The sequence below is a fragment of the Stylophora pistillata genome, chromosome 2, assembly GCF_964205215.1.
Source record: "Stylophora pistillata chromosome 2, jaStyPist1.2, whole genome shotgun sequence".
Classification (NCBI taxonomy): Eukaryota; Metazoa; Cnidaria; class Anthozoa; order Scleractinia; family Pocilloporidae; genus Stylophora; species Stylophora pistillata.
The window spans coordinates 57,001,687-57,018,881 of NC_142520.1; the positions used below are offsets into that span (position 1 = coordinate 57,001,687).

General features: G+C 39.8%; 1 long non-coding RNA gene and 2 pseudogenes across 1 annotated transcript; 2 read left to right on the forward strand and 1 right to left on the reverse strand.

The window, feature by feature from the left end:
* The first annotated feature begins 411 nt into the window (after window positions 1-411).
* Window positions 412-3,677, forward strand: LOC148740577 (uncharacterized). Its single transcript, XR_015996067.1, has 4 exons — window positions 412-645; window positions 1,244-1,297; window positions 2,746-2,866; window positions 2,969-3,677. It is a non-coding gene; the product is annotated as an uncharacterized LOC148740577 (long non-coding RNA).
* A 5,731-nt stretch (window positions 3,678-9,408) lies between these two features.
* Window positions 9,409-10,367, forward strand: LOC148740578 (uncharacterized; annotated as a pseudogene).
* Window positions 10,368-10,992: 625 nt separating this feature from the next.
* Window positions 10,993-13,267, reverse strand: LOC111346201 (uncharacterized; annotated as a pseudogene).
* Window positions 13,268-17,195: the final 3,928 nt, after the last annotated feature.

The window sequence follows — 17,195 nt, forward strand, 5'->3', positions numbered from 1 at the left end:
ATTTAGTTTCGTTAAATCTTCGTTGGCAAACCTGAAACATTTTTAGGTCGACTTTGCTGATCTCCTGTCACAAACTCTTGTAATGTTTGCCCATGTCACAAAGTGCCTCTGGTTATCAAATATTGGTAATATCAAAACAAACCTCTTGAGTTTTCTTTCAAAGCGGTGCATTTTAGAAAAAATGATTAGTTCAGCGTGCGTGATTTTCATCCGCTTTCCCAAAGTTCCGGTTGCAAAGCTGAAACATAGTTATGTCGGCCTTGCCGATCTCTTACAGAAGAGCTGTTTCTAAGTACTTTTGCTTCCATTCTTAAAGGTGGATTTGTTTATACGCAGATAATTCAATCCCATCTCTGCTTGTCAAGGCATGTACCTATGAAATAAATTGAAACACTTGCTGCGTTCGGCCAGTGTGTAAAGACCTCGAGCCAACTATTTTCCCGTTCAGCACTCTAACTTAATCAAAAACCACATATCATTTTATGCACATCATTGCGTGGCAAGTTGTATGAGACCATTTATATCAGGAACAGTTTTGATTTCTTCTTAAGGGGAAACTTGTTTAGTATTAACTAATCAAAAGTTTACTTATCTTTACTATAATGGCTTGCCATCAATCCTTAGAGAGGGCGATATTCACTGAAGGTGAGTATTAGACACCAGTTTGCAGAACATGTTTTTAACAGTTTTCCGCTACGTTCTCCAACCGAACTGGCAATTTTAATCACTTGATGATTAAGATGATGATATGTTTACAAAGATTTTACAACAGCTCAAGATGGTTTCATTAGAAAAATTTCTATAAAGCTTTCGTCACTTGAAATCTTTCTCCACCGCCACTCTACATGTTTGACTTGTATCAGCAAAAAACTTACATTACTTTGTATGTTTCTATTAAAAGTGGACATGCTTTCTCCGGAATAGATTTATGCCTAAAAGATTACAGGATTTCATTGCAAGCTAAAAGCAATGAATGTTAGCAGTATAGGAACTCTTTTATCATGGCAAACTAAAGAAAACTGAGATAGGTCATTCAAACTTGTCGAGAATATCATTCAAAGGGTCTGGATACCTCTGACCTAAAAGAACTTTAAACCGCCGGAAAATGGTGTAAGAAAAGGAAATAAAAAACCAAAGAATTAAGAATTTGGGAAATACTTTAGGCAGATTTAGAGAATGGAAATCAATCAAGTAATTTATTGCTGTCTCATTTTAACGTGGAATTGGTATTGTCGAATTGCAGCATCAACTCGTTAGAAGGCTGTTTGAAAGCCATGAGTTTGGAGGAAATAAGAAGGTACGTACTTTATCTCTATACTGTGAGAAATACCATGATATGATAACAACAGAACAAGAAGCTCGGGCCCTGGACGGATTATGATGATATGTTCTTGGGAAATAAACTTCAATCAGACATCCACGATAGCGCATAGTTATTACTAAGGAAACCGTAATTAACGATTTAAAACTTGACGAAACGCTAGCGGGAAAAGGGTATCTTATCCAAAGGAGGAAACACGATGCCGTGGAAGTCAGGATAAGTTTTGCGTTGAAACCCTTGCCGTGGGTTACTTGTCGCTGAAGTGTACAGACTAAAAATATTAACCCCCATTTTCGAGTAAAAAATTGGGTAAAAAAAAAAAGGCTCATAGTCGATAAAAAAAAAACAACAAAACAAAACAAAAGAAACACGGAAAACGTAACATTCGCATAAGATAAACGAACGTAGATTATTTCAATTCTTAAAATGTTCAGATCATCATTATGTGACCACCGAGTTTATCATGAAGCGAATTTAGGTATCCGTATAATGTTCGGCTGCCGGATCAAAGTATGGTGTCAGGGCTTTTTTGAAAGTATTCATGAGAAGACTACAGCACAAGTACTAATATAAAGATGCTTAAAGCTTTTGTTACGCGGCCCTTTGATGGAAATTATTTTTAGCGTTTGTGAATTTCAGAATTTTCATGAGGTTGAAGGTTTAGGTGGAAGGTTACATTAATTTATGCCTTACACGCGCGTGTAGCGTGCATCTTTCGTATTAAGTTGTGAATTTGTTCACACACCATGGTATTAAAGATTTCAAATGGTTAACCTTATTGCATTGAATTTTTATCTGTTTTAAATGAATACATGAGATATTACTTTTTTTCGAGTCTCTATCGATAATAACTGTGTTTTCATCAGCTTTAGAGACTCTTTACGGTGGCCAATTTACTTTAATTTACTCCGTTGATAAAACCAAATTATCTTGTTATACCCATCGACGCAGCACTACAGTTTTCTTAGAAATTTATCCTCTTTACTCATTTATCATTAGAGTATGGAGGATTAAGAAAGCAAAGTATTTTGGGGTTGGTAAATGAAAGGTTGCGTTTTTAGAATTCTAACATAATTCAGTTCATTCTTCTATTTTACGCCTACGCGTCTGGGAATGACCACGAACGCTTAAATCATTTTCGTTCAATAGGCCACTTAAGAGAGACCGTATAGGCTTTTCCGATTGCTTTTGTTAGCAAAATATCTCACAAAGCATTTAGCGGCTTCTAGAAACCTTAAGATGATAACTTCCCTGTCGAACAGGAATTTTCTTTTGAGAAGGTTGAACACACCCCTGTAGACAATTAAGTCATTATTTTGTTAAGTCTTAGCAAAGGGAAAATGTCAGTAGCCCAGGTGGAGCAACTTTATTCTTGATATTTTAAAAAACGTCAGTCATGACCATATCTGGAAATGCCATTGTAGTTGTTGATCCAAGCTGATACCAAAGGCAAGATAAAAGGATTGCTGCCACATCTACAACATCGAATCTATCAAGACGCCTTAGCGGGAGTATTAACCTTTTGAGAGAAAGCGAAAAGAGAAGGTAGATAGACTTCTTCCCACTTTATCTGTACATTTGCTCCACTGTGATAAATTTCTTTACTTTCAGAATTTTACTTTTGGTTGTGTTGTTCCTTTTTTTTAGGGTTGAACAACATGGCAGACTCAATAATCCTATACGAGGATCCAAACTGCAATGGAAACCGTGTTGTAAGACATTAAAAGATGAAAAGAACCTCGGTATTATCAATTTATTTTGGCGAAGTTTAATTTAACTAGCTCCATTCGTGGGAAACATAAATGGTCTCACAATAGATGGTAATTGTTTAAAATGCTACGATTTCACAAATTGGTCTAGCTTAGATTTTTACAATACATCTGATTCAATTGTTAACAAAAGGAAACTCGTTGTAACAGCTGTCTGAGCATCTCAGTAAGCTTGTACTTAACTCATTACTACTTCGCATCCTGATAGTCTCTTCTCAGAACAGACAATGGCTATCCATTAAATATATATTCATGATCATGAAATGTATTTCCTCGATGTAGCCTGGCATAATGAACACCATACCGAACCTTACCCAAGGCCCAGTGAATTTTCCCAATGGAGCCTCTAGTAGGGCGATCGGAGACCATGCGGTACGATGGAAGGTGTTTACAGAAAGAGATTATCAGGGACAGCACAGTCGTTTGGAACCTAGTGTAGACTACTCAAACCTGCTGGCAATAGGCCTACCGAGCCCTGTCTTTAGCATGCGCCCCGATGATAACTAGGAAACAACTTCGAGGACTGTGCGAAAGTTATCTGGAGCAATCTAATTAGTTTAAGAAAGACAAAGTAAAAAGAAATCCAAGATTGCAGTTTTTTTTTTGAAATTTACCAAAAAAAAACCCCACGTTCTAATGAAGTATGCTTTATTCTCCCCTCAGTGAATGTGAATTTTTTTTTTCTCTGAGGGCACAGTAACGAATCCTGCAATATGCGGATCGGTTCTTAGTGCAGCCCAAATTTTTCTACCTCTGCCCAGTAGTGGCACGGTATAACACTTTCGTGAGTAGCCAAATCGGCAGCATCGATACCACTATTCATAAATATATTTCCTTTTGCCAGCTCCGCAGTATTTCAGTTAGCAGAAACGTCGGCTACGACATCAAGCCGATAAATATCTTAATAATCCTCTCTTTTCTCTCTCTCTCTCTCTTTCTCTCCCCTCTCTCTGTCACTCGAATCATTTCGGTTGCCAGCGAAAAATTGGTTTCGAAATGAATTTGTGGTAGCAAATGTGCCGTTCAGTGACACGTGGGTTAAAACCGTTTCTAATAAATTTAATCCTTCTCAAAGAGTAACTCAGAAGTTAAAACATGAGCCATTTGTTTACATTTGAATTAATCGATGGAACTTTCATTCATTTAATATATGACTCTCCCAAAAAACTTGTTCGTTGTAAAATGGTAAGCGAAGTTTTGAGTTCCACTAAAATTGTTCCGTAGACTCAACAATAGAAACCGAGGAATTCAATAATAAAAAGCCGCATCAAATCCCCTTATGTCTAGTTAAGTTGTATCAGATTGCAGAATTTTCATGCGGTTGAAGGCTGTTTTAGATTTTTATCTGTTTTATATGCATACATGAGATGTTACTTTATTTCGAGCCTCTGATAACTTTGTTATCATTAGCTTTAGAAACCCTTTACGGTGGCCAGTTTACATATACAACCAGACTTTCTTGTCATGTGGCAGCACCACAGTTTCTTTTGAAACTTACCCTCTTTAGTCATTTATCATATTAGAGTATAGTAGGACTAATTACATCAGGAAACAAACATAAAGATAGGTATTTTAGGTTTGCGAATAAGTAGGTTGCGCTTTTTTAGAAATTTTAAGATTATTAGGCTATGTTCGGTAAGACGCTTAACAAAGACTTGGAGGTTATTTTGATAACTTTTGCTAACGTGATATCTCACAAAGCATTGAACAGCTTCTAGAAACCTTGAGATAATGACTTCCTTTTCAAACAGGAATTTTCTTGTGAGATTGTTGAACACACCCGTGAAGACAATTAAGTCATTATCTTGTCAATTTTTGGAAAAGGGAAATTGTCAGTAGCCTATGTGGAGCCACCGTTATTCTTGATATTTTTAAAAGACGTCAGTCGTGACCAAAGCTGGAAATGCCATTGTGATTGTTGATCCGAGCTGATTTCGGGAACCCCTCCGTGGCAGTAGAAGTTTAGTATCCCGAAGTCACAAACACAGCTTTTCTATCTATAAACAAAACCGGTTTGTTCTATCCTCTCATAACTTTTTCTGAAAAAAAAAAAAATACACCCTCAAAAGCGACATGCATCACTACACTTACGTGTGGTGTCAATCAAAACTCAACTTTGTTCGGGCCCAGTCTCCGACGCTCTCCCCCCCCCATATATATGGACGGATGATATAAGTTGTCTAAAAATAGGAGGCTGGGCAACATAACTTGATTTAAACCTTACGAAGGTCACTAGTAATCCTATGCTATAACTACTAAAAAATGTTTAATGTTCGAGTTATTCTGAGTTCTTCTCTGCCTCGGCAGGTTGACGGGTCCTATTTCCTGCTTGTAAGGAGGCCAGTCATCGAGGCCGGAATGTGATTCTTAAGGTTTTGTCGCTCTCTCAGGTTACAGAGGTACTCTGTAATTTGGTGGTATCAACTAAGTTTAGGTTGTAAGTTGGCCACCGTATAGAGTTAACTCTTTACGGTGGCCAGTTTATAATTTCAACTTAGTTGATAAAACCAATGTAAATTACCTTGTTACCCCCACCGACGCAGCACCACAGTTTTTTTAGAAACTTACCCCCTTTGCGGAGGTACTCTGTTTACCATCTCTTTCATAATGTTTCTTTGCACCAGCGGAGATGTTTTGCTCTACATCGCAGGTCGTATCATCAGTGTGGTGTGGCGTGGCATTTCCACTTCAATCCTCGAAATAGCTGAGGCGCTTATTGTTAAATGTTATCTCAACATTTAACAACAAGCACTTCCTCCAATTTTTCCAACGATAGAAAACAGCACCCGATGGTCTTGTGGAATGTGTTTTTTACTAGTCTAACCATTCGTTCAAACTGCCCGCCCCACCAGGGGGAACACTAAGGTTTAACCTTCAAAAAATGCCAGTCTCAGTAAGGAATTTGTGGACTTCTCGTCCCTCAAGGCTTTCTTCAACCAACGTGCTGCACCCACAACTGTAGTTCTGTAGTTTTTGTATTTTGGGTGCCTTGATTTTTGACTCATTGCCTTTATGTTTAAGGAATAGTAACTCTAGAATTTCAGAGTTGAGGAAAGCCCTGGACGACCGTTAATTCTGAATTCTATTGAGTTTTCATTCTGAAGGGATATCCTAGAGAAATTTCGATTGTTGTAATTATTTATCGAAATAAATTTCCCCTTCTCGCAATTAACTTTTTGAAACTCAAGATTAATTCCCGGGGTTTTCAGCAATGGCACCAAATCCAAGTACAATGCGCGACACAGTGATCATCAATACAAAATAATGGAAGCTTCTACTCTCCCGCGATTCTTATATTTGATCGGTCCACATAGTCCACTCCAACAACCTGGAATGATGTGTTCCTCGTGTTCGATCCACAGAGAGATAGCCAGGTGGGAGATTTGTTACTGCTACAGAACAGAACAGAAATTTTACGTGGCACTCCTCTTAGCTAAAAGTTACTTTACAGGAAGCCCACAAATAAACATATAAAATTGTAAAACAAAATTAGAGAAAGATAAAATTTAGCTAACGCTCTAAAAATCTTAAAAATCTAATCTTCCCCAACTATAGCACCCAGCGCATCCTCCTAACACTAGACATCGCCAAGCCCACTTCCCCTTGTAGAGTGCCCGATGTTCACGGAGTAGCAACTCCCTAGTAAATAGATGTTTTATCGGGTAGGTATACAGGATACAGTCCTTGCAGCTTTCCAAGGTATTCCAAAACTCTATCAGGGTTAGGTTGCAGGTAAAGTCGTAAAAAGTCATCCTAAAACTCGAAACTCTGCTGAGCTCCCTTTACCCAGAGAAGATGCTGTTTCTGTATCTCCCCTGTTGCCTTTAAGGGATCACTCATTTCCGATCGGGATGACGTAGATTGTGCACAAATTTGGAAATCCACGCAGAAATGTTCAGAACCTTGCGTAAGTCAAACGTTTCAATAAGGACGTACAGCCTTTCAGTGTCATCTACAGCAGCCTTGAACAACTCCTTGGTAGCTGTGCTTTCTTCAGAAGTTTGGATTTTCTTGTGTAGGGACATGCCTTTACGATATCTCTGGATGGGCAGGGATCTTCTGCACCCGTTTTTCTACAAACTGCTTACACTACGCTCTGCCATGGATCAAGAAGAGAGAAAAGGTACTATCCAGCCATCCGTTTGAGACAATTACAGACAATTCCTTTAAGGCAACTCTCACGTTTACTGGTAAATTGGTAACTTTATCCGCTGATATTAACTCCAGTCGGGGAATCGTTACGACTTGCTTGTTCCTACAAGCCCCTAGGTGGGTCCCAGACTCCTGCTTGACAACTGCATATACTGCATGTACCAACACCACAGCCGCTTACATTGAATGGGCTCTCTGTGATCAGCGGCTTACGGCTATATGTGGGAGTGGACTTTGTTTGTACCTTTGCCACTTGAGTTTCATTCTGCCTGTCATTTGATCATCCCAAGCCAATTTTTAGGCTCATTCGACTGCCTCTCATGCAGTGCAACGGTTGCATGTTAAAAAATCTCTATTGATTTTTCCTTCAGCTTGCTTCTTCCACTTTCTCCCCACCGCTGAGGAGATCATCCACACAGAGACTATTACGCAATTCAGCTACTGCATGGTGTTTGCGTTCCTCCCAAGTGCCTAGGTGGTACTCGATTGCCCCTCGAAGAAGGAATGGAGATGGTGGCAAATAAGGCTCTTGTACGTCGTTTGTATGGTATTAAATATACGTATGATGCACGATCCTTGCAGTAGAGAGCGCTATTTATGCAATAGCGAAAATCAGACCTGAAGAGAATCGGTAGATTCTCTTCAGGTCTGATTTTCGGGTCTGACTTTTCAGGTCTGATTTTCAGGTCTGATAAAGAGTATTGGTTAAAGTTAGGGTTAGAGTTACATTAGGGTTAGGGTTAGTGTTAGTTAGGGTTAGTGTTAGATTAGGTTTAGGGTTGGGGTTAGCGCTAGACTAGGGTGAGGGTTTGGGTGGGGTTAGGGTTAGGAATAGGTGAGGGTTTGCTTAGTGTTTGTGGTATGGGGTTCTGTTTTTGAGTGAAGGAAGGGAAAAGGGGTTATTGATAGGATAGGAAAAAAGGATTATTGATAAAAACAAAGTATTCTCCTTTTAGATTTTTTTTCATAGACAGGTGGCTGCAGGAAAGGGAAAGATATAGGTAGAAAAGGAGCAGTCTGTATTCCTATTACCCTCCGATAGGTGGTTCTAGGGGATGTGATGAAGAACTTTGTCAGGCGTTTTGAATTAGAGATGACATATAAAGAGTACATGGTAGTGTTAACACTTTTCCTATGAAGACAGCTGTTAAGGTGGCTCAATAGGGTTATGCAAGATCGCGAAGCGCGCGCTAGTGACATCAATGGAAAGTTAATTTTTCTCATTGCTTTTGCTATTTTTCAAATCAAAGCTACTGAAAAATAAAAAACAAGGGCTTAAATTTGCTGTACAACAGTCACCTCTGAAGTCAAGGCTTTTAGTCCCAAATTAAAACTACTCAAATATCGCCATTTTTTGACGTCTGTTTGACTTTGATTTCAATTTTCTTCAATTTCCTTCGGTAAAATTTTCTATTATTCTCCGACCGGGTAGAGTCTGACAAGACGAAACTTTTAAAATCGAGAAAAATAGGGGTTGTCAAGGTAGTTTTTTCGCTTTTAACATTTTTGTTGTTTTTTGGCTGAGCAAAAAACTTGTCTTACAAATGTTTTTGATAAATTCACAGGAAGGAAAACTAAAAGGGTATAACATCTCTGCCAAATTTTAAGGAATTTCACCGAAGGAAATACGAGAAATCTGAGGGGGAACTTTCTATTTTCTCACCTCAATGACAATCACGTCATCAGAATAGGAACTCGCCAAGATCGCTATTTGAGCATGCGCGAACTTTCGAACCACGCGGTTTTGTCGAGGACAAATGTGTAAATACGGGCGGTCATTATCTTTGACGTTTTTGTACAAACTGCTTTTGACCTGAAAGTCAGTTGAGAACCTTAATTTACTATGCCGCAGAGCAACTTCAGAATACCCGGCCACTCACGCCCTTTATAAATCGAGTGCTCCCGTGGTCCGCAGTCCGCGCTGGGCTAAGAAATAAAATGTACTTCCGAAGATAAAGAATAAAGTACTACCGCTGTCAAACCCACCGATGTCGATGAATAAGTAGTAAACTAATATATAAAATGTACCTGCGAAGAGCGGCGTGCTTTAGGAAGGTGCTTGTAGTGAAACCACAACATTAGAAACAAGGAAAGAGGAACGTGCTACGCAATGCGGAATGTCTCTTAAAGGGAGTTATGGTCGCAACTGTGAACACAAGCAGTGGCGATACGACAAGCTGGTAGCGCAAATGCAGGACAAAGAAATGCTGGTGTACTGGTTAATGGATGAAGGGCTTATGGCGAAGGGACGTTCGTGTCCGATGTGTGCTGGAGAAATGAGTTTGACGAGGTGCGAGGATCGATCGGATGGTTTGAAGTGGGAATGCAGAAAGCAAGTTAACGGTAAAAGACACAAGGCAGAGGTTTCGATTAGGAAAGGAAGCTGGTTCGAGAAGAGCAAGATAACTTTAGAGGAAATTTTGAAGTTGACATACTAGTGGTGTCAGGATCTTGATCAGGCGCGAATAAAACATGAAGTAGGACTTGCGGAAAGCACTGGGGTGGACTGGGACAGCTTCTGTCGCGAAGTTTGCGAAATAATTCTACTTGAAAACGGTGAAAAACTGGGCGGAAAAGGAAAAGTGGTACAGATCGACGAGAGTAAATTTGGCAAGAGGAAATACCACCGAGGTCATCACGTCGAAGGCCAGTGGGTCTTTAAAGGAATCGAGGAAAGCAGCAGGAAATGTTTCGTCGTGGCAGTTGAAAAACGGGACGAACAAACACTACTGCCCATTATCCAAAAATGGATTGAACCTGAAACTATCATTGGCTCTGATTGCTGGAAAGCGTACTCTACACTTGAGAAACATGGTTATGGACATCGAACAGTTAATCATTCAGTAGAATTTGTGAACAAAGAAGGTGACCATACCAATAAAACTGAAAGTCATCGGAGGCATGCAAAGTGTAAACTACCAATGTTTGGCGTTCGAAAGCATCTTTTCTCCACATATTTGGCTGAATTTATGCGGAGGTACATGCACCGCGATGACGATTTGTTTAGTGTATTTTTAAAAGATGTAAAGAAAGTTTACGATATCACTACAGAAAAGCTGTAACTTTTAAAAGCGTGTTAAGAATGTATGATGAAGCGAAGAAATATGTATGATTAATTCTCCATCGCTTTCTCAAAGAACGTAGAATGTTTCTTGTTATTGTTGATATAAATGTATGATTAAGCTACAAAATATGTATAATTAATTCTCCATCGCTTTTTCAAAGAACGTGGAATGGTTCTTGTTATTATTGAAAGTGAAGGCAAAGCTCTATTAGGCGGTCACCCTCGGGAGTGAGCCAAATGAAAGGTTAATAGAAGTTTACCGGCCAAGTTAAGAAACGAAGAACTTGATGTGTTTTATGATGTTTTGAAAGCAATTGTAATTGTTGAGGGAATGAGTGTTTCAAAATATTCTGAAATAAAGCATTGATTTTAACTATGTGGAAGCTTAAAAGATGTGAAATACAAGAAAATTAGCCAATTGGGTATTCTAAAAGGTTACCGCTTATGTCGACTGCGGGACTACGATAGCAAGGAAGAACAAGATGAACACCAACGCGTATGTTGCAATAGACGAACCTCAACGCTTACTACGATGTTTAATATGATGCAGATATTAATAATGTAGATAATAAGTACGATGTTTAATATAATGCAGATATTAGGTAAAGTATGTAAAGTATGTCGACTGCAGTACTGCGGTAGCAGGATTTGATGAATGATTTTTCAGTGGCCGGGTATTCTGAAGTTTAGCCTGCCGCAGAATCCTTGGAAATCTCTTCGAAGTGTTTCAAAATTGCGGAGACTATTCTCGTCGTGTTTGTGACCCTTGGAAGCGATGAGCGACTGGACAATGGCCGTCTCGTCAAAATACACTTAAGACCTTTCCGTCCAAATCGTTGGTACAAATTATTTAAATCCTCATATCTTAGGCCACTGCCAGCAGTTTTTTCGGCAATGCTTTGCTTTATTGGGCTCTCCGCATGACCTGGGTTGTACAGCTTTCCTCGAAAAGACAAGAGTCTCTGATGACGGTTGTCAAGATATTTCAGGTCTTCGGCGGCGTCATTGACAGAGATTACAGAACTTCTGTTCACCAGCATTTCATCAGACAAAGCCAACCTAGGCGAAAGCAAGATTCTTCGAAGAGCGATCACGTCCTCTAGGGCGTCGTGGGCATCAAAGGTTGTTTGAAATAAATGTTCGTAAACAGAACTCTGCCCAGGCTTTGGAAATTTACCTTCTGCGTTTTGGATGGAAGAGTGCTTGCTTTTGATGAGTGATTTCATCAGTGTCAGAGTGTCCGCAAACCGGATGGAACTGATGGAACTGAGCTCCGCGATAAAATTTTCGCCACCGTTTCGAAGAAGGATTGGAATATCAAATGTGGCGGCGTTGTGTCCAGCCAAGATTGTGCTAACAGGCTTTGTGGATCGTGTTGAAGCTGAATCTATGCTGGCCCTCAAAAAAGTTAAGAACTGCCTAAGTACTTGCGATAACTCAAAGGCTTCTACTAGTCGATTATCTTTGAAAAGTCGGCGGATTCCACTGACAGTTTTAACTGTAAGTTTGTTGACCTTTGACGCGTGAGAATCTATGTCTCTGGTTGGTAGAATATAGCATGAGAATTGTTTACCTGACCTATCCACGGCAGCGAGCTGACATACTTCTGCTGATTTTCCCGTTGAATTTGTCTCGATGTCAAATAAACAAAGTGATAAAATTTACTGTCATCAAATTTTTCCTTTTGAACTGTGGGTCTCGAAGTGTATTTCGGAACTGCATTTTCGTACTGTTCTTGTTGTTGTTTCGTGACAGCAGCGGTTATATCATAAAGATCAGTGATTGAAAGTTCAGAATTGTTCAACTCCAATGTTGTCGCAGAAGAGTTTAGGTTCAGGCCAATGCCACTTAAATAAATAAATAAATAAATAAATAATGATTTAACAATGGACATCCACTGGGTGGCTATTCTTGTCCACTTTCATACATGGTACCTTCTTTGCCCTCGTTTTTCGAGGTTTCTGAAATCTGGTGTTTGTGTAATTGTGATCGACGTCGCTTGAATGCAACTGTTGATTTCCTTTGTTTGTCCTTCAAACTTTTCATGTCCATTTTGGTATTATGGTCTACACAGAAAAGACCTGGCTCTATGTTAAGTGACGCTAGAGTTTGAGGAATGTACCTGTAACTTAAATTTATTTGTGAGACACTGCAGGACACTCGATAATCATTGCTTTCACTTCCCCCGTAAAAGCGAATTTTGGGGTTCTTCGAGCCCACCACACTGTTCAGAGACTCGTTACGTTGAGAATTTGCTGCAGGTGCAAGTTTGTTTATAACAATGTCTGTGCTATATTCATCAAAGAGAGATTTCAGGGCTGATTGAAGGCTATCTCCTTGGAGGTCTTTGCCATAGGGAAGATCTCTGTGACAATAATGAGAAGGGTCTTTCGAGTATCGACACCATGTTTCTCTACAACCAGTATGGTCACCAAATGCATGAGGCACAATGCTTTGAATTGCAGATTTCATGTTTGTAGCATCCCCCTTATTTTGTGCAACACAGTATGTAAAGGATTTGACAAGGTAATTGATGACTTTCTTTGACAACACTGAACTGTTGGGGAACTTACCTCGTTGGCTCAAGTTGTATAGGCGTGTTGTAAGGGATCTTTTTATGTGAACTGTATCACTTCATTTTTCCACACCATAGGCTACCTTTTGCTTTAGGTGAGATTCAGTCATTGAATCATCATCCCCGTTGTAAATTGAAAATTTGACATTTGATTTAGTTACCTTATTGAAAAGTTCAACTGCAGCTAAAGGCTCCATTGACTTTGAAGAGCCTGAATGATTTGTTCTACAGTCATGGTCATTTGGTTGTTTTCCTGCCTTTTTAGCTTCATCACAGGAGCGGCACATTTTATTTTTTGTTGTGTAGTCAAGGACCTTACCAGTTGAAAGGCCCATGAGTTGAAAGGCCCATGAGTTGAAACCTCGCCCCCGTTTCTGCCACCCCATGTCGTAAGAACAGGCAATAGGTACCAAATTGTCCTGGTCAGGCTCGTTACCATTTTCAATTGCCTTCTCTCGTTCAAGGTTTAGGAATTGCTGGCAACTATTTTTTGCTACTAGCTCTATTGCCTTTCCAGCTTCCCTTTCCCGATTTTTAAAAGTTGATGAGTTCAGTGCAGGCACATTGAGGATTGAAAGTAAATTGTTTAAATGGGTGTTGCCCGCTCCTGTGTGTAAACAGCCAAGGGCAGCTCTCGTGTTCATATCAAAGGTCAATGGACCGCGTGCACCAGATCTGTGCTCTTTTGATTTTTAATGGTGTTTTCCGCATTGCATTGGCTGCATATAACAGTAAACGTGCTTGCCAAGCCACTGTGCTGTTCTTCAATAACATTGCCAAGAGACAAAGGGCCTAGAAATATTGTAAAATACACTGTAAACTAACAGGGACAAAAGACTCCACAATATTTGTTATGTTCTTTTATATGATAATGGTGTAAAATATGCTATAGTGCAGTTAAAAATAGTGAGAATTTACCGTAATAATAAAATAAGCATTCCTTCAGACCATCTGTAAGGGTTTTTAAGTCCTCCAGTCTGGATCCTTGTGGCAGGTTCGCCTTCCTCTTAGCTTTATTCTGCTGATGGGAAACAGGGTTGGAGTCAACAGAACAGGTAGGCCGATAATTAGGATAAGCTTGACAGGAAAATCTTACCAAAAATTAAGACTTCCGAATAAAGAAAAACGTACTGACCTCACGTGCTCGTGTCATTCGTTTTGCTGGGGGTTCGTTTTCATTGGACATGTTATCATACTGGAGCTTCCTTTTGGCATTCCACGTTTTGAACCCTCCGTGTAACCTTTTTATTTTTGTTTCTTTTCTGGTTTCGATCGCTTCCACTTTCCGAAAGTGACCTGACGCATTACGGATGTTGTGTAGGCGTTGCGTAAACTTCTGGTCTTTCACTGTCAATATTGTGCTCATTACTGGAAAGTATCGATGCCGTTTCACTCTCGTCAAGTAAACTTCGCGATTATGTGACAAAAATTGTGCACTCGCGTGAAGCCGCCATGTTTGTTTACATATTTGATGCCATTTAAAAGCTCGCGCCATTTTCGTACCCATTCTTCGCCCGGCCAAAAAAACCCCATTGAGCCACCTTAAATCAGGCAAAGCTGTGAGCTTAGATAACATTCCACCAAGACTTCTAAAGGACGCCTCTGCCATGGTCACTAAGCCTATTACAGCAATAATTAATGCTTTACTATCTCACAGCAAAGTTCCTGACAACTGGAAAGCTGCTTATGTAATTCCATTATTTAAGAAAGGGAGGAAAGACAATGCTGACAATTATTGCCCCATATCTATCTTACCTGCAATATCAAAGTTACTTGAACGAGGGGTGCATACAAAACTAGTAAGTTATTTGCAAGAAAACCGTCTACTTAGTCCATTCCAGTGTGGATTTCGCAAGCAACACTCATCAACATTTGCAGCTCTATCTTTCACGGACACAATCCGGCGAAATATAGACCGATTGCAAATATGGCGGCCGCTACACGAAAGCGAGGCTATTCGGTAGTGACTGTTGCTAAGGGCCAGTTCGTCACTGTTTCCTTTGTTGATGCGAGTGAATTTTATGCCACGTTGCTTGTGTTGTAAGTCTTCAGAGCTCTCTCTCTAGAAAGTTTGAACGTTAAATTAGAAAGTCATGGACAGGCCAGTGGAGAAAATGCATGTTAACGAGTTGAGGCAGTTTCTTCGGGACCATAACGCCAGCCTGAAAGGTTTGACAGTGAAAGCATCAACAATTTCTCGAATCATTGCAACTTAACGAAAATGATGCCACCGCACTTGAAACGGATACAGTCTCACAGTGCAGTAGCAATCGATGGTGGAAAGAAAGGAGACCAAGGATTACTGCATCTCAATTTGACAGTATTTTGGATCAAAAATCGATTACAAAGCCTTTTCTAGAACGACTTGTGAATGACTGCAACCTGAACAGTACTAAAACTTTACCAGAGCCATTAAAACATGGTATTGAACATGGAAGTGCAGCCTTGCAACAGTATACTAACTATATGAAGCACAATGGCCATCCTATCAGGACTTTTACCGCAGGCTTCATTGTAAACCCTTCATACCCATTCCTTGGTTGCTCTCCAGATGGCAAGGTGATTGATGAAACTGAGGACAGCCGTTATGGGATACTTGAAATCAAATGCCCCCACAAACACAGAAATGTTGCCCCTCAAACAGCATGCTCTGGTGATCGTCAGTTCCATCTTGAAATGATAGATGACTTTCAAGTGCTCAAGGCAAATCACAAATGCTATAAGCAAGTTCAAGGCCAGATGGGAATATCTGGGGCAAAGTGGTGTGACTTCATAACATACACATTTAAAGGGATGGTTATTGAGCGCATTTATTTTGACACAGAATTTTTGCAGACATGCTCTGAAAACTACAGGAATTTTTCTTTAAGCATTTTGCAAAATATTTTAAGTGCAAAACTACACCTGTATGTAATGTGGTGCCAACATGTAGAGTAACTGCCAGCACATCAACTGTTAGTGGTACATCCATTGGATGAACTTGTTAATAACTTTATGATGTCAATGTTATTAAGTGGCTCTTTACATGGATGCAGGCAAGCAAGGAGAGAAATCTCTTATTACATTCAGTCCATAAGTTAATAAGCTCCCATCAGAGGTGGAGTAATAAGTCCATCCTAACAGCTTCAGTGTTCAGTAAAATTTGAATGCGTTCAAGGAATATTTTTGGCCTGATAAGCATTGGTTTGTTCTTATGTTAGAACTCTAATCTAATATCCTAACAAAAAGATCCCGACTAAAATACTGGATTCTCTGTGGGAAAGCCAGCCTACCTACTCATATAACCAAACAACTGTAACAAGATTTTATGATAAAATGGGTATAACCTAAGATCTCTCTAGGTAGTGTCTGAAATGCTGCCAGCATACAGTTGTGAAACAAATGTAATGTGGCCACTGGGAGAAATTCCAATGAGACCTTTGAAGGTTGTGTGGCTTTTGTAGGAGGAGTAAGTTTCACTGTGTTTAACCAGTGAAGATGGAGTTTGGCACTTGATTTTGGTTGCATCGATAATAACCCTTGTTTTGGGGTACTTGTCCTTAAAGGATTGGGGCATTGCTTTATCAATCACCTCTCTATCTGGCCGTATGTTCAGGTACCCGAATTTCAGGTACATAAAACTTACCCATGAAATGCAGATCCTATTGACAGTAGACATGGAGGTTGAATCTATGAGCTAAGTCACGTTCAAACAAACTAAGCCTCATTCTCACAAGCACCATAAAAAATTCGTCCAATGTACTCAGTTTTCGTCGCTTGCCAGGCTTATTTCCCTTGCTCTCTATGATTAAAGCACACATGAAGTCCACTTCATCGGTTACACTGGAAACGTAGGCAATGTTTTCTCCGTTGGTACCCGAATTTAGAAAATTATAACAGGTCAGCAGGGTCTGTTAGTTCGGGAATCCCTTATAAAAGTTAATGTCTGAATCTGACTCTTTAAACTTAACTATGCCGAACTGGTTTCTCAGTTGTTCGTCAAATGATTTCATAAGATCTTTGTTGGTTTCTTAAAGAATTAAATTTTCCTCCTGTAGTGTGGCGATTTGTGCCCTCAAATCGGCGATTTCTTTGTCCAGAGTATCATCTTTGTCGTTTTCATTGGTCGCCAAATTATCCATCGTCGGACAAGAAGAGGGCATCTCAACGTCATTTTGCTTTTTCCGCGGCGATTTTCGATTTGGAGATGCCACTGACCCCGCAAATATGGATGGGATAGCATCGTCTTTAATGTACCGGCGACCTTTTAAAGTGAGACTGAGACAAAAATCTGAATCTTTGAAGTGTAACGAGCAGATTTTAGTTCACTTGGTT